General features: G+C 39.3%; 1 protein-coding gene across 10 annotated transcripts in view; it reads left to right on the top strand.

The window, feature by feature from the left end:
• Nucleotides 1-22002, top strand: part of LOC108148721 (sterile alpha motif domain-containing protein 5-like) — a 169847-nt gene that overhangs the window by 4197 nt on the left and 143648 nt on the right. For all 10 annotated transcript variants that reach the window (XR_005977599.1, XR_005977598.1, XM_041709057.1 and 7 more), the window contains exons 2-3: nt 5312-5373; nt 12566-12621. The gene's annotated coding sequence lies outside the window, so the exon portion shown is untranslated. The remainder of the gene's footprint in view (nt 1-5311; nt 5374-12565; nt 12622-22002) is intronic.

Raw genomic sequence — 22002 nt, 5'->3', positions numbered from 1 at the left:
CTGAAGCTGGACCTGAAACCTGGACACTCGCATCCAAAAAGGCCGCCCGTGCGAGCGCAGTCAGAGCTGAAATCGATTTTCTCGCAAACTTGGCCAGGCCGGGCAGCCGCAGGGCCAACAACTACTCGCTGTCCTCGGCCCTCTGTGCTCCACATCGCTTCATTCCCATTCCCATTCCCATTCCTGGGCCCGTTCGCATTCCCATCACCATTCTTCCTGCTCCTCCTGTTATTCTGGCTGTAATGGATATGGTTGAGACGCGCGCGGTTTTCGTACCCAAAGTCCTCGAGGATTACAAGGGTATATTGCGTTTGACCATCAGAATGTAATGGTCAGATGAAAGAACTTAGTGGTATAAAAACCTTATTTGATTATATGAAGATTTACCCACGATAATAACATGTGTTGCTAACATGTGTAATTTTCAAAAATGAAATAGTTTAAGAATAATGTTGAAAACATGTGATATCATACAAATGCGAAATATTTGTTTCGTAATATTGGAATAGTCAAAAATTCCGAGACTGCATTTTCAAATTGTATTAGATATTTGTGTAACAAATGAATGTATCTTAGCAATTGTCTTTATAAATAAGAGACCTTTTTAAGTTGGCTCCAAACTTTATGTTGAATACATTATAGAGCCAAACTAAATTGCAAGACCGGGTATCCTTTAGTCCAAAAACGCGACTTTGCCTCACTTACTGGTTAATGATGATGCTGTTAATAATGATTCCTTTGATGAGGATGATGATGACGGTGCGGATGATGATGGGGATGATGCGGCGGCCACGGTTTCGCTGATTTCGCTGCTGGGGTCTGCTGGTGCAGCTAAAATTGCAAGTCAAACTGTCGTCGCTCGGCGTTGTTTAGTTGTTTTACTCGTGGCATGGCGCTGCTCTCTCTCCATCTCCCCTTGTACCAGCTTCCCGTTTACCCCCTTTCTCCGCTTTGGTAATTGCAATTGCAATTTTCTCCAACTGCAAGTCCGGCTCCGACTTCTTCTCCGGCTCCCGCTCTTTCTGCTGCTTGGGGGTTAGTAAATCTGCAAATTGCATTCGCCTAGCAAATTTAGTGGCAGCCGGAGTCAAGTCCATTGCTCTGAGTTATTTAATTTGGGTTATAAATAAATTTGTTTAAAGCAATAATTCGCCTTCCGCTGGGGGACGGTAAAAAAAAGATGGCTATACAGTGTTTGTCTAAGCCCCATTTCAAGTTGAATTATATAATAAATTTCATTGCATTCGTTATTGCCGGATTTTACTTTATTTAAAAAGTTTTTGAATATTAAAAATAAATAAATTTTGTAAGTAAAAAACAAATTCTAATAAACGTAGATTCGAGACTCAAGTAAGGAAATATTTAAAATATAAATAATATAAGATTAAAAACTCGAAATAAAAATGTAATTTTTAGAATTGGTACTAGCTTGTACTTTTTCCCAAATCGATAAACACGTTTAACAGAGATTTATAATTAACAAAAACATCTACCAAATGACACCATCATCTTCAAAACAGCATTTCTGGTTGTTTTCAGCATAAGAACACATTTGTAAAACTCTGCCATAATCAGTTCTGAGTGCCACACTCACTAACGAATGGTACTAATTGAAATCATATTGCATCCACAGGCTGGCAGTGGTGTTTCTTCAGGGCGGTTGGAGGGCGGAGAGAGGAGGGGAAGGCTGTCAGAAGGCCAAACCAATTCCCGAGAAGAACAACATAATTCGAGACCAGCAGGGACGAGGGCAGCACTATGTTATATGCACCAGTGCAGCATCCAAGTCGAGGAATCGACAATCTAGACACGCAAGCAGCAGCAACAGCAACAGCATTTGCATTTGGCCCGGACAGCAATTACCGAAGCTGGCTCATGATGTTGGCCTCATGATTTTCTGCTGGCCCGAAGCCTTTGCCACCTGCTTGTCTGGGAAATCTCTGGGTGTCTTCCCCTTCCTTCGACCCATCATATCTGCAGCTATGGTCACAATAATAGCACAAAAGCTTACTTTTATGAAATGTGTTGGAGGGTCTCATTTAACTTGTTAGTTTAATCCTACTATGTTGAATAATATTGATATTAATAACAGTAACTATGTGAAGCATGTCCACAAAGTGGTTAGCTTTTTATAATCACACGTATAATATATTTAAATGTTATTGTCTAATTAAATTAAAGAAATCTTTATTTTAATATACATGGAGCGGAATAAACAAACAAATTCACGACAGCAAAGTTAACAACAATATGCAACACCGCTTAGTAAATTTAAATATTAAAATTCTTATATTTTCCTGAAAAATCATTTCTCGTGCTATTACCTTGACCACAACTGTGTCATCTTCGCAACTGCGTGTGTGTTCCCAGCAGCTTAACTGACGTGACTGTCAATAGGAAAAGCGGGAGGGGTAGGTACTAGGGGGAGGTGGTTCTATATAGGGGACTTGGAGCGGGACACCCCTTCGCGTTTTCATGTTTTTCAAGTTGTCTGCAAACGACACCCAGCGACGTCGCCTTTTGCACTGATTTTTGCCTTGGCGCTGCTTTGCAGGCTCATCAGAGAAAAACAACAACAAATCAACAACGACGGGGGCATCAATGACAACCAAACAACAAGCAGCAAACAAAATCAAGGAAGGAAGATATGGTAGAGATCTACGACTTGGAAATACCTTAAAATTATTTATTATACGTCTATATTTAATGAGCATTTCTTTCGCAAAAATCCATATTTTTATTTCATGGAAATTAATTTTTTGCATTCGCAATAAATTATAATAAAATTTATTGAATTTTATATTCAGTATGCTGTATTTGAAAAATAATAGATAATAAATCTAATTGGAATTCTTTTTTTCCACCTGTTAACCAAGTCATCTTCAAAGCCATATACCTTGTGTATCTATGAGATACAAGGACGACAACGACATCGTTTTATGGAGGACAGACCTTGGACTGCATCTTGCAACCCTTTGGGAATCCCTGAAACCATCCCACCCTATATATCCTGTATATATAAGGATGGACCCGCATCATCTCATTCAAAAAGAGAGCGTAGCTTTGGTGCATTTTTGCTTCTTCCTCAGTTGCTCCTGTTACTCTTCCTGTTGTTATTGTTGTTGCTGTTGCTGATGTTGATGTTTTTGTTTATTTTGTGTTTCGAGTTGTTGTTGCTGTTGTTTTTGCCATTGCTTTAATTATTGTTCCGTTTCGTCTGGCATTTGCCGCTGCACTTTTTCTTCATGTTTTTCTGTTGTTTTTTCATCACTTTTTGTTTTGGTTCTTGTATTTTTTGTTTTTATTTGGTTTTATTGCAGTTCTTCTGCATTTCAGTGGCGTTGAATGGTGGTGGGAGGGGTGAAAGGGGTGGTGAAAATAATACAATAGGCGCACCAAATCACTTAAATCATTCACAGCTTGGGGCGGATGTGTAATGGATACGGCTGATTGAAGAGGGAAATAATCATGTAGAGTACAAGTGTATCAGATTCTGTACCACATTTTTGTTTCCCAACAGTTTTAGTTGCACTACAGCACTAAATTTTATTGGTATCAACTCATGTTTAACAGGAAATGCGTTACATATTATAAAATAAAAATTAAAAATTAAATAAATAAATAGTATATCATTATTAAATGATCCTTACTTACCACATTATATCATCTTTTTAGCAACATTTCTCCATATTACATACTTGAAATGTATCATACAGATAAGGTGGTTCCAGGTACAATACCAGAATAAAAGAAAATGCCTGAAAATTCAAATACTTGCTTACAACTTCTCAGCTCAAAAATGCAGGTACCTGTAACCGAGTGTTCACCGTAAGAGGATTAGTTTAGGAACAGATATCACACTGCACTCTGCTCAATTGGCTTCGCTCCACTCACTTGATAAGATCGTTGATCCATTAATTCGTTTCGGCGCTCTGTCTCTTTGTGCTCTCCTGCCTAAATCCTCTTTTTTCGACAGTGAATGATGCCAGTTGGTGATTCATTCTCGACTTTGTGCGATTACTCCTCCTCGCATTGTTTGTTCTGTGGAGAAAATTCTCGCATGTAATTATTTTAAAGCGTTTTCCATTTTTTTGTTGCTATTAAATGTCTGTGGAAATGCAATTGCAACGATGCTGCCGCCGACTCTTACCCGTGAACTTCTAAAATCCAAAGCGAAACCCAACCGCCCAAAAACATTTCACTTTTCTTTGTGCCAAAACGAGTAAAAACAAAAAACAAAAACACGAAATAAAAGAAAAGAAAAACACAAATAAAATGCAAAAGTTCGAAGCCCCCGGAACGCTTTTGCCGGTTACTTTAACTGCCACGGCAAAAGGAGCAGCGCAGCAGCACGAATAATACAAAATAAAAGCCGAGCGAAACGAAATAAACAAATCAAAATGGAAAAGGACGAACCACGAATGCAGCTAGGACCTGGAGTTTTCCAGGCTCCTCGGTGAACTGCAACGTTCCAGATACTTTTTCGTTTCTGCACAGGAAAAAAAATAAGAAATCGTTTATCTAACAAATTTTTCAATAAATTACTTTTTCCAAAACAATTCAATTCAAAATTAAAACAAAACTTCAAAAACAAACATGCATAAAATTGATTTACTAAATAATATATAATTATTAAATAACCTTATAGATAATAATTGTATAAGAGTGATTGCAAAGACCATGCAGAAGTTTTGGAATTTTTTTTTTATGTGCTGTTGTTAGCCATTTTTGTGTGACTTAAATTGCATTTTATTTCTGCAACGTTGCAAAACATTTATTTACTTTCATGGTTTGTTGAGTATTTGCCAAGCCACAAGGAACTACTGCAACGACAAGGCATGAAATTCGCCAAGGATAAGGGCGATGATGATGTAATGATGACGATGTGGCAGAGGATGACGACGCCGGAGTTTCGAACAGGCGAGCGGAACTGTTGACTGCTTTTGAACTTGTGCGTCGTCGTCCTCGGCAATTGCATCCTTAGACAATGACGCGTCCACAGAAGGCAGAAGCAGAATGAGTTGAATTCACAGAGTTGCAGACATTTTGACAAGCGACAGTTTTGTTTTTTTTTGTTTTTTGGCGTTTCTGCAAGGGTGTGCCCTTTAAGTAGCAAGTGGATTTCGTAAAGGGGCTTCGGATTATTGTTATTTTTTTATAATACCCTTTTGGAAATGATTGCCTTTGAAAATATCTAATTTTCATAAAAAGTTTCGACTTTTTCTTGAAAATAAAACAAATATTTATTTCAGTGATTTAATTATTTACTTTGGTTTTCCTAGCTAATTAATTATGTAATTTTCTCTTTTAGATATTGATGCCAAAAGTATTGATGATCTAAGTCCAAAATTAAATTTTACTACTTGACAAATTGTAAGTATTTTTTCTTTATAATTAAAAATAAATGAATCTTAAATAAAACCGGTAGCTAGAGTATTCTGAGCTTAGTGAGCAAAGTATATTGCCATTCAAAAATATGTTGCCGGGCGGATTATTCAGTTGAAGATTTTCAACACGCCAGCGAATGAAATTGATGAGGCCTGTGGCCTGGAAGCTGACGCTGCGGCTGCAATTATGCGCTAATTAAATGCTACATAATTTTTTGAATGCCGAAGACAACTAAAAAATGCATAACATATGTTGTGCAGCCCGAAAACTCTTCTTCTGGGATCTTCTTCAGTCTTAGTCTCTGGATTTCTGAAACCCGACGAAGCCGAAGAACCAGAACCGCTTTTGTGTACCAGTATGGGTGAATTGTGGCCTCATGCCTTGGGCTCGGGGCACAAGAAACAATTTTCAGGCACACACAAAGAAAAAGAAGCAGAAGCGGCAGCGGCAGCCATAACCATAACATGTTTTGTTATTAATTATAGTTTACGCAATGCAGGGGACAGGCCGAAGACAACAACAGTCACAGTCACTCAGGGATCGAGGTTGGCTGGCTGGCAGGAAGCTCGACTTGACCATGTGCTCCTCCTCATCCTCCTTTTCCTCTACCTCCAACTGCAGATCCTCCTCATGGGAAAAAAAGAGTTCACTTAATTTGACGCACAAATGTCAGTCACAAGATGTTGTTGAACCGCGTCAGTTGGTGGGACTTGGGCTTGGGTTCGTTTGCCTTCTGCCCGGCTGCCTGTCGTTACTTTAGTTGTGAAAATAACTCAATAACTAATCCTTTTTGCTGGTAGAAAAGGGTTGTTTGCCCAGGGCATTCCGTAAAGTCAAGGCGAAGCATGTGGCAAGACGCTTCACTCTGCGGACTTGACAATAAAAATTATCATAATTATATTTAAATTAATATGCAACAAGGCCCGAAAAAAAATAACCCAAGCCGGCAATTTCCGCGCCCGACAAATTACAGGAAATGCCAAACACCGAAGGGGTGCTTCCAGCGGTGTGTTCGGTGTTAGTTCACAAACGGTTTATATTAATTAGGAACCTCGAGTAGCTTCACACTCCGCGGAGAAGACCATAGAAGTCGCACCCACGTAAAGTCATATAAATAACATTTATGATACAACCTTCACGGAAGGGGAACAAATTTTTAAAGACCGATTCAGTTGAATGATTTTGTTTTCACACCTTTTAATCAATGAAACAAAAAACTCAGTGGATAGTTCCAGCTAAAATTAGCAACGAAATGAATGATCATCGACTGTTATAAAAAACACTTTATAATAACGAACTTTGCCTGAAGCAAAAACGAATGTTCAAGCATTTTGTAAAAATATTTCTGTAATTCATTTTTCTTGATAATTCCGCCCGAGCTCAATGTCATTATCGCTACTCAAACTTTATCGAATGGCAGTCAAAAAGTTGTTAAGCCCACCGACAGACTGGAGAAGACTTTAAGCCCCTTTCGACTCAGTTCCAGCCAATCAGACCAAATTAGATGGTGGGGCAAATTAATCCGAGAGCAAGACAAATAACCAAAACTTGTAACAAATGCGTGCGACATTAATTATGCAAACAGAAATATAAACAAAGGAGAGACAGACAACAAAGCAGACTAAATCGTTCAGTTTGGTTTATCTAAATCATGAGCGGCATTTTAAAAATCATTAATCATCGACGCTGATGAGTCAGACAGCGTGAGCAAAGCAAAGCAAATTCGAAACGCAATGGACAAACAAAATAAAATACAATTTAGCATAAGTTATGCTGAGTTTCGAATTAAATAATTAAAATCACATTGTCCGTATGTAGAATTAACTTAATTATTTAATTTATGCCAACCGAGTTGCCATCAAAAATGCAATAAAAACCCGAAATCCGAAAACTACAAACATTTGTCAAAGGCGCCCGCTCATTGTGCTGAAACTAAAAATTTGCATAAATTTGCAATTGAATTGCAGAGAGCGTGGGAGTTGACAATATTAGTTTTTAATTGCCATATAAATTATAAATAAATTCACGCTTCTCCCGCGGAGGCATTTTAAATGTGAACAGTTTGCATAAATTATATCCCACATATCAGCGACTGAATTCGACAAAGTGACTGCCTGACTGTCACCTGGCAAAAGAATTGCTCTAAAAATGCATGACAATGTAAATTAATTAAAATATTTATAAGCTTGTGTCGAAATTCGAGAGGATGTGGCCTAGCTAATTGATAATTAAATGCCAAGTGCAGGTTATGGCAAAGAATTTAGGAAAATAAGAGGGAATAGACAGTATTTTTTTATTTATAAAATGACTATTTATTTAATGTTTTTTCTCCGTTAACCGAGCAGAACATTACATTAGTTAACCGAACAGAGCATAATTTTAGTTCCCACCATATTCCCATTAAGCTCTTCTAAATTTACCATTTAGCCCAGAGCTTCATTAGTTTAACCTCTGAATTTGTTTATTATTTATGACTTTCATTAGGCTTAACTGTTATCCTCTTTTTCAACATTTAAATACTTAATAAAAAACAACTAAAACAACAAATGAATTAAGCTTTGTTTACATTACGAAATTCATGTTAGATTTATTGGTATTTTAAGTCATTATTGCTTTGGGCCTGTTCTATAATTTATTTAATGATGCTTTTAATGTGGCTCGATGGAGTTTTTGTTTTAGTTGTTCGACAGTTATTTGTGTTGCTCGTCGCTGGCCATAATAATGGTGTTTAGTGGGACTTTGGGCTATTTACATTGCATTTAACCCACCATAGGCAAAATGAGTTTGATTGTCGCTCCGTTACTTAATTGAATACATTAATAACAAAAGCGCAGAGCGGTGTGCTTATGTGGATTACAAGCCGAACAACTCTTGACATTTAAGCCCCGTTTTCAAGTCAAATTAAAAGCAAATAAAAATCGGAGACAGCGCGCGGACCACGTTGTTAGCTCACATACATGGCTAAGAGTCAGCGATTTAGATAGCAATAAAATGCAGCTCACCTCACTGAACTGCACATGCTCCATTACCAATTCAGAAATCTTTAGGCCGCGGCGAGAGCAATGGGGAAGCATGTTGCAACAACCACGTCAACAACATTAGAGAAGTCACGAACTGCGGCAGGAACACGGTGCAACAGCAGATACAACAGCAAGAGCAACTGCAGCAATATCAAAGGCAACTTTAACTGCAACAGCAACAGCAACATCGGCAGGAGCAGCAGCTAAATTGTAAACATAAACAAAACATTTATGACTATTTACAGTTGAGCCCAAAGACTTGAACTCCAACTGCCAGGGTTTTTCAGGGTGGGGGCCTGTACGTGAGCAATATCTCCTCATGTTGCTGTTGCTGCTATTGCTATGGCTGTTGCTGCCGTAGATGTTGCTGATGAAGTTCAATGAGTTTTCGGGTGTGAAAGGGTCAATTGTGTAAATATTAACGAAAAACTGTGAACAGCAAACACAGCGGCAACAGCAACAGCAGCAGCAACAGCAACGGCAGCAACTAGGCAACCAAAATCGAAACTGGAAAATAGAAGGGGCAAATCCAAGGGTCGAAAGAACTCATAAAAATATCACACGCATATAGGAAAAGCATTTGCGATAAGCATTGCACTATGCAAACAACCAGAGACAAATATAAACAGAGACCGAACACACACAAGCGGAACACCTAGAATCAGGTACAGTGGTTAATGGGATAATAATTCTAAAAGTTGTTTAGAAATACTTATGCTATAAATTGGCACTTATTTTTGGGGAAACGTTAAATGTTGATAAAAAACATTTCTAGACATCTAGAAAATATTAAAAAAGTGCTATAAAATTCTGTTTTTAAAATATTTTATTATATAAAATAAAATGTTAAATTAACTGCAAAGAGAAACGACATTTTCCCAAATAATAGCTCTATAACCAAATCAAATTTCCTCCACTTAGCGAGACCACTGTTTACAATGAAGTTCAATTGCTATCAAAAATGGGAGTGGGCAATAGATAAGGAAAGAGAAGGGACATAGGGTTTTTATATTGGGCCAGACAGACTGCCGCTTTTTTTATGATGCAATTAAATATTGTGTTTAATGCATTTGTAAATAATAATAAATAAAAAACATTTACTACAGCAATCATGATAATGCAGCCAGGGGGCAAAAGCGGTTTGGGGAGGTAGCGATAACGCGATAATGAAGCTGAAGTTTCGAATGCCGCTCACATGGCGAGTTGCTTTATTTGCCTACAGGAAATAAAACTGCCATAAAAACCGTCTCTGCCCAGGCGTGTCTCATAAATGCATATAAATTATGACAGTAAATACGGGAGGCAGAGGTGGCAGAGGATAGGGTATAGCGTTAAGTGAAGCTCATCTAACCTAAGCCCGGCCTTTAAGTCCAGCTGGTTGAGCATTTGACGGGGCAATTCGGTTTTATTGCAGCCGTCAATTGTCATTATAATCGAGCATTTAATGGCAACTTCAGTTCTGGCCCCCACATGTTTGCGCTCCGCTTTTTCCTCGATTTTTCAAATACAAAAAAAAAAAAAGCTTCTGCTAATTGATTTTGAAGTGTGGGCTTCCATTTGACATGCATAATCTGCATTTAAGTGTCTTGAGCGCCAGCGTTGACAATGGACATGGGATTAGTTTTGCTCGAACAATAAAAATTACTCCTCCTAAGTGGCTTTGAAAATATAACGAATTTATTGAGCTCCTGTGATATGCATGACATGATGTTCAATTTTAAGGCTGGAAATTATGATTTTATTGTTTTGAAATGCTGTCAGGGAATTTATTACAAGGGATTTAGTTTGTGTGTCTCTATTTTAATTAAGTTAGAGAAATTTGGAATTTATTGTGCATTTAGATTGGATTAGTTAGTTGGGAAACGGAGAATTCCCAAAGCAAAAGCAAACAAAAAAAAAAAAAAAAACAAATAAAAATTATTGCAATTGATTTGTCTATGATATCAAAAATATTATTATATATTAGTGAAAAGAGCTTGAACTTCAAAGGTTTCCGCACTTACGAACCATTTACATCTTCGACTGCCTTCAAGAGGTCCTGCGTTAGTCCTTTATCCTGCAGTGCAATCAATGCAGTTCCCCCTCGGCTTTTTATTGCAAATGCAATGCAGGAGGATCAACAATAGAGCTGTCAAAGATGCAAATGTCGAGTGTGTGGTGCGTTTTTCTTTTTTTGTTTTATAGTAGGGTTCTCAATCGATTCGCATCCGCAGGCTACTTAAGATTTCATTGTTTGGGATGGCAGGACAAAAAACCCCCCTTTCCATGCGTGAGCTTGGCTTAATTGAAACCCCTTGCAGAGTGGGCTCAATGTCACATAATACTCAATCAAATAAGGGCTCAAGTTGACTCAAGTAATTAAATCTAAAACCAACAATTGCCTCACTTGAAACCCAAGAAGAGGCAGCCACGGCACGCACACACTTCAGGATAAACTAGTCGTAAATAGCAACAATTTTCATATTAATTTTCATAATTTTCCAATGTTGACAGCAGAGCAAACACAAATACACGTTGGCAAACAAAGGGGAAGGAGTTGCCTGGAAAAAAGTGTAAGGGATACGCAGTCAGCAGGACAATGGGGGGTAAAACTGAACCTTGGTCACTTGTTGGTCAACGACAACCTGCTGTGTGTGTGTATATATATGTGGTAGTGTGTATCTATGTGGCGACAATTTGCCTAATAACACTGGGCCAAAAGGGCCACGGGGGCGGACAGTGTGTTTGCCTTGCTTTTCAACCTCCCCGCCTTGCGGTTAGTTTGAACTGTTGACTTTGCGGTGAGCACTTTAAATTGATTAAGTTGAATTTGTCTAGCGGCGCCACCGCCTTGCGGTCTTAACCCACCTGCGCACCCACATCTCCTAGTCGGGTACTTAATGCCACACAAACTGCAGCTGCTCTTTGATTAATTCATGTGTGGAGTACGGAAAAGAGTCTGCTCGTTCTGGCTTTGCTCTGTGACTCCGCAACAACTCGTCGTCGTGAGACATTAAAACACTTGAATGCCAAAAAACTTTGCAGCAATTTGTGTCGACTTGGCCAGAAGGAGTTTTCAGCTTGAGTTCGCGCTCGACTTTTGCTGAAGCCTCAAACTCTGACTCTATACAGAGAGAAAATATATCACATATGTTGTACATCCATTCGGTATTTAAACACATTTTAAAAGGTCCCATTCTTGACAATCTCTTAAAGAGTTTAAAATATTTAACGCAAATATTTGAAAAAGTTAAATAAATGCATTTCTAAACGAAAACATTTATTTTGTATAATAGCTGGTGATTATTACCTATGATTTAGAAATATCGTGTTTAAAAACTAAAAAGAATTAAACTTGTTTTGGTTTTCAGCCGTGTATCCTGTCACTCTGTCTGGTTGCAAAAAAAACTTTCCAAGTCAAGCGTTGAAATTAAACTTTAGAGCGAAATTGTGAGTGCCCCAGACAACAACTAAAGTTACAAGTCACACAACAAAGGCAGACAAGTGAGCGGACAAAAGGGGAACGGTTGGGGGCGAAGGCAGCTGACGATGAGTTGAATGCCATCCCAGCCAGCCGAAAATTAATTTTCCAACGCCCAGAAAGAACGCCTCATCAACTTTGTCACTTTGTGTATTTTGTGTATTTTGCTCCACTTAAAGTTTTTGCACCTTTAAGAGCGCTCCACCTTGTCGAGCGATTTTTGTGCAACGTCATTTCATGCCTGAACACGATGAACTGACCAGAAGTTGTAAACTGTGTTGTGTAGAAGATGGTCCGAAATGAAACTTTGGCTGGCCAAACTAACCACAAGATTCCTCTGCTCGTCTGTCTGCCAACTTCTCCGCTTTCCACCTCCCTGACTGCTTTACACCTCCCAATTTCCTTCACTTTTCTCGTATCTCCGCTCCTCTGGCAATCATATCAAAGTGTCAATGTACATGGTCAGGCTGCCTTGGACTTGCACTTTGCATTTGGTCAGCACGAAAACAAACTCAAACACGAGAGAAAAAAGTGGTCCAGAGGAATGGATGTTTAGAATACCCTATGAAATGGGGAGTGATACTGGTTAGGATTACTCACAAAATGTAATTTGTCATCAATTAGTTAGAGTTGTAAAAAAGGAAATACAAATTTTACCAAAATTGTTAATCATTTTACATATTTCTTTTCATTTCAGTTATATGAATAAGGGATACAGGAGCACAAAATTACATGCTGTTAATAATGTTAAAGGTAAGTTAATATATTTCTTAATTTTCTGCGAAACAAGGAACAATTTCATAAATTTAATTTTAGTTAAAAGCTTGCTTATAAAACTACTTTAATCATTTCACCATAGGTTACCATCTGTTTGCTTGTTTCGTAATTGAATTGACCATTTTGTTGGTTTTTTGTTCTTAAGCCTGCAATTAATGTCTTATGGCCTCGACGTCAAGTGTTCACTGTACTGGGGGAGAGTACTTCTTTCTGCCGCTGTAGTTGCTCTTGCTGAAGAGCCCACCATGTCTGGCTTGGGCCTACAATCGACGACGCCTCCACACACTCCAGTTGTTTCCCCCAACCATCCAACTGTCCTGTCTCCCATTTTCCCTGCCCCTGTCCCACGCCCCCTTTGTCACCCTGTCCCTGCCTTGTCCTGATTCCCGCGCCCCAGCTACAATTGCAATTTGTGCACTTTACGCTGCCAGTTTGAAAATTGTGCACACATTCATGAGGAGATGTGGGAGGGGAAAGTGTGGGTGGGGTGGAAAGAGTAGGGAAAATGGGGAAAGGGGGTCTCCTCGGGCTGAGTGAAATTTTTGTATCTTGGCGAGTTTGCGCGAAAAATGTTTCGAGTCGTTGTGGCACAGAAAAAATATTGTCAACAAAAAAGTATTATAAACTTTGCAAGTTCTAAAGACTTCAAAAATTCTTTCGTAGATCAGGCTTATACTTTTCACTTAATTAAACACTCAAAAATATTAATATGCACTTCTTTAAAAAATGGCAACATCGAAATAATAGTTTAATTTTAAAAACATAAGCAATAAAACAAAGCTCGAAGAGTTAAACTTTTTTGGTAAGCATAATTAGTTTGATCAATTTGTTTCAGAACCTTTGTTTTTTATATTATTATTTTTAATACCCTTTAATAATATTTTTCTTTGTGTATGCCTGACCAAATCTGCCAGTCATTGTCGTCGTTGTCGCCCGAGATGCGAGCGTGCAGCTCTAGCTGCATGCCACATAGTTGCTTCTCACTTGAAAAAGTTGCTCATTTTTACACACTTTATTTTTGGTGCACTCCTCCGGGTTTCAGCTCAGTTCAGTTCAGTTCAGTTCAGTTTGGGTTTTTGGCTTCGTTCGCTGCCATGTTGTTACTGGGTTCCCTTGTTGCACTTACAACTTGGAACATTGTTTCAGCACTTAAGCGACACACACAACTGGCAAACTAAGCAACCAGTGACCAGGTGAAAAGGGGGCCAGCAGAGGTGGTGCCGGTGGAACTGATTGAGAGGGGGATCGGGATCGGGCTCCAAAATCGGAGGAGATGAGCTGGGCAACGGCATTCACTTTGCCCCCCCACAGAGATGTGTGCGCTCAAATGTTTAAACATTGTGGCAGCCGCAGGAAAAAGTGGAAAGGGGACTGGGGGGGGGCTCCACAAAAGCAATACCAAAAACTGAACCCAAACTGAACCAATCCACACACAGATTCAAACACACCGAAACACACACAGAGAGCGATGCTGCAGCCTTTTGTTTGAAGTTTGTCTTCGAATGGAAAACTTTTGTGAAAATTAATTACGAATTCGTGAGGTCAATCGTTTTTCGGTGATAATCGAGTGGGTGCCAAGCGCAGGAGGGAGTTTTCTTGGGGAATGCGGTTGGGGGAGGTACAGGTTGTTTAAATGAGCTTTACAGCAGGGGGCGCCTGTCCGCTCCCCTCCCCCCCATTTGGAATCCATGCTGAGTGTGCGAGAGTCCGAGTGCATTTTTGATATTCTCACTTCCTCCTTGGGATTATCCATTGCAGCCACTTTGACTCATCATCGACAGCCAAATGAATTTTGGGAATATTGTTTGGAATACCCTTTACCTCTTTAAGATGTATTCATAGTGAGGAAATAGTTAAATAGAAAAACCAAATTACCTTGCCTCATCATCGGCAGCCAAATAGATGTTGGAAACATTTTTTGTTATTATTTTGCGTTCGTAGCTAAAAAAAAGGTAAAATAAATTACCTTGAGACTGACATTTGACTTTTAAAACATTTAAACAAATATATTATAATATTATTTGCGAAATTACATTTTTTAATATATTTGTATATTTACATTATAATCTGTAATTAAAATTGAGAACTTTGTTGTTTCCTATGATTATTCTGTTTATAGTTTTAAGTTTCGAGTTAAGAACTACCAAATAATTACCACTTTATTTTTTAGTAAAAACAATTTTCAATTTCGATACCCTAAAATTCTTCCTTTATTGCTGTTTGGCAGTTTGTTTTTTGCTGTTCGCTTATAATTTGGTAATTTGCAGTTTTGTCGTCGTCAACATGGTCGTGCCAAAGATTTTATAATTTTACTCACATTTTCGGAAGTGGCTCCCCACAGCTGTTGCTGTTGCTGTTGCTGCTGCCGTTGTGGCGTTGTTGCTGCTGTGCAGCAATTTCTGTTGCTGCTGCTTCTGCTGCTGTTGCATTTTGCATAATTTTCCATTTGGCTGTGGCTTCGGCTTGTTGCGTGTCTGCTCCGGCAAGTCGTGAGGCGTAATTAAAGAGTTTATTTTATGATTTGCGGTTCGTTGATGCTGCTGTTGCTGCTGCTGAAGCTGCATCTTCTGCATCTTCTGCTCCTTGGTGGATGCCTGGGTGGCCCGAAAGTCGAAGTTGATTTTCCAGATGAGCGTCTCTTTTCCCAAAGGTGCCTCGCAGCTAGTCGGGCATGGAGCATGCAGCTCGGGCTCGGAGAAGAGCCAGCCAGCCAGTCAGCCAGCCAGCCTTTGACGTTGTCATCGCACTTGTCAGCGGCACGACATTGTCCCCGCAAATCCCCAACCCAACCCGAAACCGAACTCGAACTCGAACCGTTTTCGTGTCCTTTGCCAGGCCCTCGAGCTATTCGATGATTCTGCGTCGTCTTGTTTGCTTTGGCATATTGGGGAGACATCCTCGACAGGCACTAATTTTAACTAAATAACTTTGATGAGTTGGCTTGCGGGCCGCAAGGCTTAAACCTCAGAACCTTTTGCTCTCCGAGCTTAACCTTTGTTTAACCTTTCTTAAGCTGCACTTTTTTCCCTAACATATTTGTTTAGGTGCTCAATGTGGATGTCCTTTGGAAGGGATTGTGTTTTTGGTATATATTTAATATATTCAACGCACATATGGAGTCAACTCGAAACCGAAAAACCCCTGCCGCCTAAATGCTTTAATTAAATGAAATCTCATGGTTTTCGGATGGATCAAGAGGGGATGGGTTGGGTGATGGGGGATGGGGGGGGAATAGAGGACATTGGCCGGTCCTGTAACACGTTTCACAGTTGCACGCACAACTATGCGAGATGCTGGTCCTCCGGGGAAGGAGATGGTGGCACCCATGGATCCGAGGGTTGTCAGAGGTCTGGCATTCAAAAATTGAAAAACCAAAATTTAAGCTGGGCCAGCTTTTTGAATTTATGACCAAATGGCACACACACACACACACACTCAAACACAAACACACTCACATGGAATACGCATGGGAATGCATGTAAAAACTATAAAGGATCAGCAATGCCGTAGAGCAGGGGTGCCGAGTTGGGTAGGGGTAGTTTGCCAGCCATTTTTGGGGTGGCGATTGCGTAACACCACGTAATGGCATGAGCAACGAACATATATTATATGTGGCGGGACAGAAGGTAGCATCTCCATGTAGGAATGGAAAATACATTTGATTAAAAGTTGATAAATTACCTCTAATACATTAGAGTTGGCACGAAACTGAACTTTTCCTCGATGTGCTGCGGAAAAGTGTGCAAGGCAGCTAATATTTAAAGAATTAAATTGGATTAAATGTACTTCTAAAAAATAATTACTCCCAGCCAATTGTGTAATAATAGTAACATAACATAACAATTACTATGCAAAGAAACCAATCTTTTTGCTGATGGTGTAAATTAAGGAATTCCAATTACTTCTAAGTATGTATTAATGAATAAAGATTAGAATGAACCCTCAATGCATTTCAAAGACCAAAGAGAATGACAACAAAACTGTTCATTTCCTGGGGATTCCAAAAGATCATTTTCCTAACCACTTTCAAATTACTTTGTGCTGCTTCCACCCACTGCAAATCTTCTTCGATTGCAGCATTTTCGATGCCCAGTTACCTTTACAGGTATTTCGCATTGGTTCAATGAAGATACATGCCTTTAGACCGACGGACATTCTCTCCTTTAATCCCGAAACCAAAATCGGTTTCAGGAGGGACAGGACACATGTCTCCTATCTCCATCTTCGCATAATGTGACACGTTTCGGGGTGGTTTTCTAATCCCAAAACGCAGCAAAGGCCAGAACGAAGAGGATTTTTGGCTAGGAGAAGATGGGAATGTGCCACACACAACCAACCTGACACTCTGGTGTCGGAGTTGTGAAATCAGGCAGCAAAAATTGCTCGGCTTACCTGAGCAGCGGCAGAAGCAGCAGCAGCAGCAGCAGCAGCAGCAGCAGCGGCAGCAGCAGCAGCTCATCATATCCCATATCCAGGGGATACAGATACAGTCGAAGTAGCAGCTGTAAGATGGACACACAAAAAGACAATTATTCATGTATGCATTGGGCTATAATGCTCTGGCTTGGCTTGAAACTCTTCAGAGAATGGCTTGAATGGCCATGCAGCTTTTCAGTTTGCATTATGTAAAACATTTTCACAGGCGACAAACATTTGCATGATTAACCATAATTGAAAATCCGAAAGAGACAGTGGCGGCGGTGTTGATGTTGGCGACGAAGGGAATACAGGTGGTTGTAACAGCCTGGATCGTAAGTCCAATCAGTAGCGCTCCATTCAACTCAATTTATCTACGCATGCCAGGCAGCCAACCTTCGGATTTCTCAGCTCCGTTGTCAGTAGTGAGTCAGTCATTTCAGCTCGGTTTACTTCAGCTAACTTGAGTGGAGTCGCCTACGGTTGGGTGAAGATTTTCCGACTTTCTTGGGCGCTCCACGCCCTTTTGTCTGCTCTGGAATGCGATGCTGTTGGTCTTGTTCCCTGCTAAGCTCTACTAAGCTTGGCTTTCAAATTTTTAGCTGGAACGGGGATTTAAACTGTTAGAAAGTTGGGAGCCCTATTATCATGTAATAATTATAGCCATAAAACTCCAACTTAATAAAGTAATTTAGAAATATTTTACTGATTTCCTATTATTAAACAAATTGGTTTAGTTATCTTAAGAGATAATGTCACATATTCAACTTACATGGTTTCAAAATCAATTCTATTAATTCAATTGCTATTACTGATAATCGATAATCGATTGTTTTCGTATAGGATTTTAAACGAAATTCAGGTCTTTTGTTAACTATTTAAATCATGCATTAAAATGTCCAACTCCATGAATATTATTGATGTAGGGGGAAACCCTTTCGAATTGGAATTCCTGCTCGGACCTGTGCTGCCCTGTAACTGTAATTTAAAACTCATTCATAATTGAATCTCGAGTATGTTGTGCAGAGGAAAACGCTTCCTGCTCATTAATGTTGCAGTAGAAGGAAAGGAACTCAAACTCAAACTTGAACTGGAAACCGAACCCAAACCCAAGCCCCTGACAACATTGAGGCAAAGGTAATCAGTCAAGTGCAACTTTTTCCAGAACTTAGCTCATTTTTACCCCCATCCAACCATCGGTCGAATGCCAGTGGCTTTTGTTCTTTGGGTCTAATGGGAGGCTTCCTGTTTAGAAGGGGTTTTTTTTTTTGCTTTAATTAGTTGATCGCACGTGATAGGGCCACCAGAGACCACTTCTTTACTTCCTTACCTGTTAACCTGCAAAACTCTTTGACTATCTCTCTCGCTTTTGTTGTTATATTAGCACTTGTCCAGCTTTAAATTGCTTGTAAAGATTATCTATGAAAAACTCACACTCAATTTGCGCTCCAACTTCAGCGTGCATATATGAGCCATAATCTGTGCAAAATCTTAAGTAGCTTACAATGAGGGGCGTTGGTTGTGGCCTGGCCTGGCCCAAAGACAATGCAGATTGCAAATGGTGGGGTATGGGTATAGTACACTTGACCATCCACATCCACAGACATTCTCTATCCTTGTAAGCCAAAGGATACATAAATTGCAGATGTGCGGAGTCCAAGGAGCGGACAGAAATTGCTTGGCAAATGCACAGCTGTTGCCAACAAATCTACAAGCAATTCGAGTTTCAACTGAAATAACAATAATATCCACACACACACACACACACATACGTACAAGATTGGGGCAACAACAGTTGTTGCTTCCGCTTCGTGTCCTCATAGCTCCTTGTTGTTGTAGCTGTTTGCTGTTCTAGTTATCCTTGTTCTTGTAGTTGTTGCTCTTGTTGCTGTTATTGCCGGCCAGTTGTCGTTCGCTCGTTCGTTTGTTTGTAATTTGATGCGCGCTTTTAGTTAATTGTGGCATCAGAACATGAACATTTCGGGCTGTGCGCAATAACTAAGCCTCTTTGCAGGCGCCTTCTCTATCGCACTTTTGTGACATAAACGGATATACAGTGCGGCCTTAAAAATAAAGGACATTGTTGATATTCTAATGCATTTGGAATTCATAGAAAACTAAGAAACTAAGCTATTGTTACACGAATTTGAAACTATTCAAGGTTTAAAAAGTAATTAAAACACCAAAAAAAATTACGAAATATTTGTTAGTAGATAGTAGATACGATTAAATTTAATTAATGTTCACCTGGAACTTGTACCAATTTGCTGAATATTTTTGTTAGCCTCTGCGGAGCTTATACCCATTAATATATTTATGAACCGCACTGTGGTTACTTGTGCAGCTTCTGTGAATGGCCGGCTAAGTGACATTTTGTCGCAGTTGTTGCTGCCAAAGTGGGTTGGCCACTCGTATTTCTCGGCTTTTGATCGCTTTGTTAGGCCAAACCGAATCGAAGTTGGAGAATTTTGGGTTTTAAATTTGCACTGCACTTGTCACTCCTCTTCCCCTGCTTGGCATATTTTAGTTAATTAATTTTGTGGTCAAGTGCATGCAAATCGTCTGATATAGATATGGATCCCACAAATATACGCCTGACTTTGATTGGCAAGTGATTTTGAGCTGTCTGGGCGGTTTTTGTCCTCTCCACTGCACTGGTAGGAATGCAATAGTCCCTCCTTCGTTTAATTGCATTTGCCGAATGCTGAAAAGGTAAAATGAATCCTATTAGGATGGAATGTTATTGTGTGAATTTATGTGAATTTAAAGTCATAGTATTCAGCATTATTGCTCACAAATTCACACACAACCAATCGAATAAAATTGGAAAGTGCGGTTGTCCTTTCATGTCAGATGAGATGCTACTATCTCAATGATAGAAAATAATTAATCCTTTGGTTATTATCAATTATTAAACAGTTGGCCACTTTTGAATCGATGAGGTTGCAATGCAATAAAATTGGGAATTCTTAGAATCAAATTAAAGGTAAATTATTTTCTGGTTTTGTGTGTGCCCTTGTTGTTGTGGGTTCATACAAATCATACATTTCTAAAAAAAAAAAAACAAATTAAATTATCTATAATAACATTTTAATTTTTTATTAATAACAAATAAACGAACAGCTTCATCCCAGTGAAAACTTTAGATTTGTGTGTTACTTGATTAATTAATGAATTTCGCCTTACTTCCGCTGAATGCCCAAATGGCCTTACCCAAATCAGGCCAAAATGATGAAACCACTTCAATTTACCCAGATTTTCGCGTACTCTCACCACCACTCGAAACCCGTGCTCATTACTTATTGAAGCACTTTATAAAAGTTACAAATTTACAATATTTTTCGTCGTAATTATGCTTGGCATATGCGCGCATTTCAACAAGTTTGGCCATCCAACAACAACCCCTCAAATTGGGGTTAAAAAATGTATCGAAGGGGATTCCGAGTTTCCATTACACTCAACAGTTTTCCATATGCAAAATGAATGGAATGGAGTGGCGTAGAGTGGAGTGTGGAGTTTAATGTCGAGGCCAAACCTACTTGACCAGTTGGACAACGTCCAGGAGGAGGCACATTAGTCATCTTTGGCTAAACGCTATTTGAGTTTCGCATTTCAGACTTTTATGCTGGATGCTAGATGCTGTTCTGCTGCTGTGGCCTTTTTTTATATTGCGATTCTCGAGTAGGACGACGGAATGGAATGGGCGAGGACTATAGGGTCCACTGATTAGCGTTTTGCATGCGAAATGCATAAATCACTTTGGAGGCGCGGAGGAAAAAGAGTGGAAAAAGGGGGATATTCCGGCGGCGGCTGCAGTTGCCATTTGGTCTGCGGCAACGTCGTTGACATTTTTATTGCCTGAGAAAATAGAATATTTTCTTTATTTATTTCTCGCTCTGTTTGCATTTTATTTTTTCTTTTCTATATGCTAAATACAAGATTTAGATGCATAAATTTGGTTCTTATCGCAACTAAATGGCCGCAAATGCTCGGCGGTTGATATGCTGAGCTAAATAAAATAAATTGTCAATAAATAATACAACAAAATAAAGGGTAGAGGCTTGAAAAGGCAGTGAAACGAAGTCCTTGGCAGTGGGCGTTGATCTCAATGGTTGGGCGTCCTGACCAAGTCATAAAAGCTGAAAAGGTATGAATCATGGTCTATAATAAAATTAACTGAATGTTAAGGGTAAATAAAAAATTAAATGCCAAGAAGATAGAAAATAAAAAAGAGGAATGTGAAAGGGACAAAAGGGTTCCGAGTTGTATTATATGCATATATAGTTTTAGTGCTTAAAGGTTTCAATACGATTTAAAAGCAGAATAAAACGCAGTTAAAACTTATTTTTAAAGGCAGCAAATCTCTTAGCGGTATGTAGTAAAAGTGTGCTTAAGAAATAATTAAGGTAGTTATTTTCTATTTACTCGTTATTCCTCAATTACGTAGGCAATAATATAAATATTTAATGGCTGGCCCGCCATGAAGAATATTCCGCGCTTTCTTTTCCTACATCTTTTGGCTCCTCCTCCTTTCTACTACTAATATGCAGCATAAAGTCGTAACTTAATTTACTGCTGGAAGAGGAAACTACTGAAAACGGGAAAAGCTAGAGCCAAAGCTAAAAGTGAAGTAAGGAAAAGTATTTTACTAATTGAGGGCAAGGAAGCATTAGCACAAATTATGAGCACGAAAAGAAAATAATAATTTTATTTTACAGCTTTTTTCAGTTCGTTTTTGGTTTGTGCTTTGTTTTTGCCGTTGCTGTTGCTATTTGCTCCTTAATAGCCGTCAAGATTCTCGGAAAGAAATAAAGCAAACGGCGCAACGCACACAGAACAGGCAAAGACGAACCCTTTTCTCAGGCTCCCCAAATGTGCGCAAGCGTTGAGCTGTGAAAAGGCACAACAGCAACACCACTGCAGCAGCAGCAACAACAGCAA

Source organism: Drosophila elegans, unplaced genomic scaffold (genome assembly GCF_018152505.1).
Source record: "Drosophila elegans isolate 14027-0461.03 unplaced genomic scaffold, ASM1815250v1 contig_468, whole genome shotgun sequence".
NCBI classification, from domain to species: domain Eukaryota; kingdom Metazoa; phylum Arthropoda; class Insecta; order Diptera; family Drosophilidae; genus Drosophila; species Drosophila elegans.
Note: the sequence above shows the minus strand (reverse complement) of the source record. Positions and strands in the feature narration are given on the sequence as shown.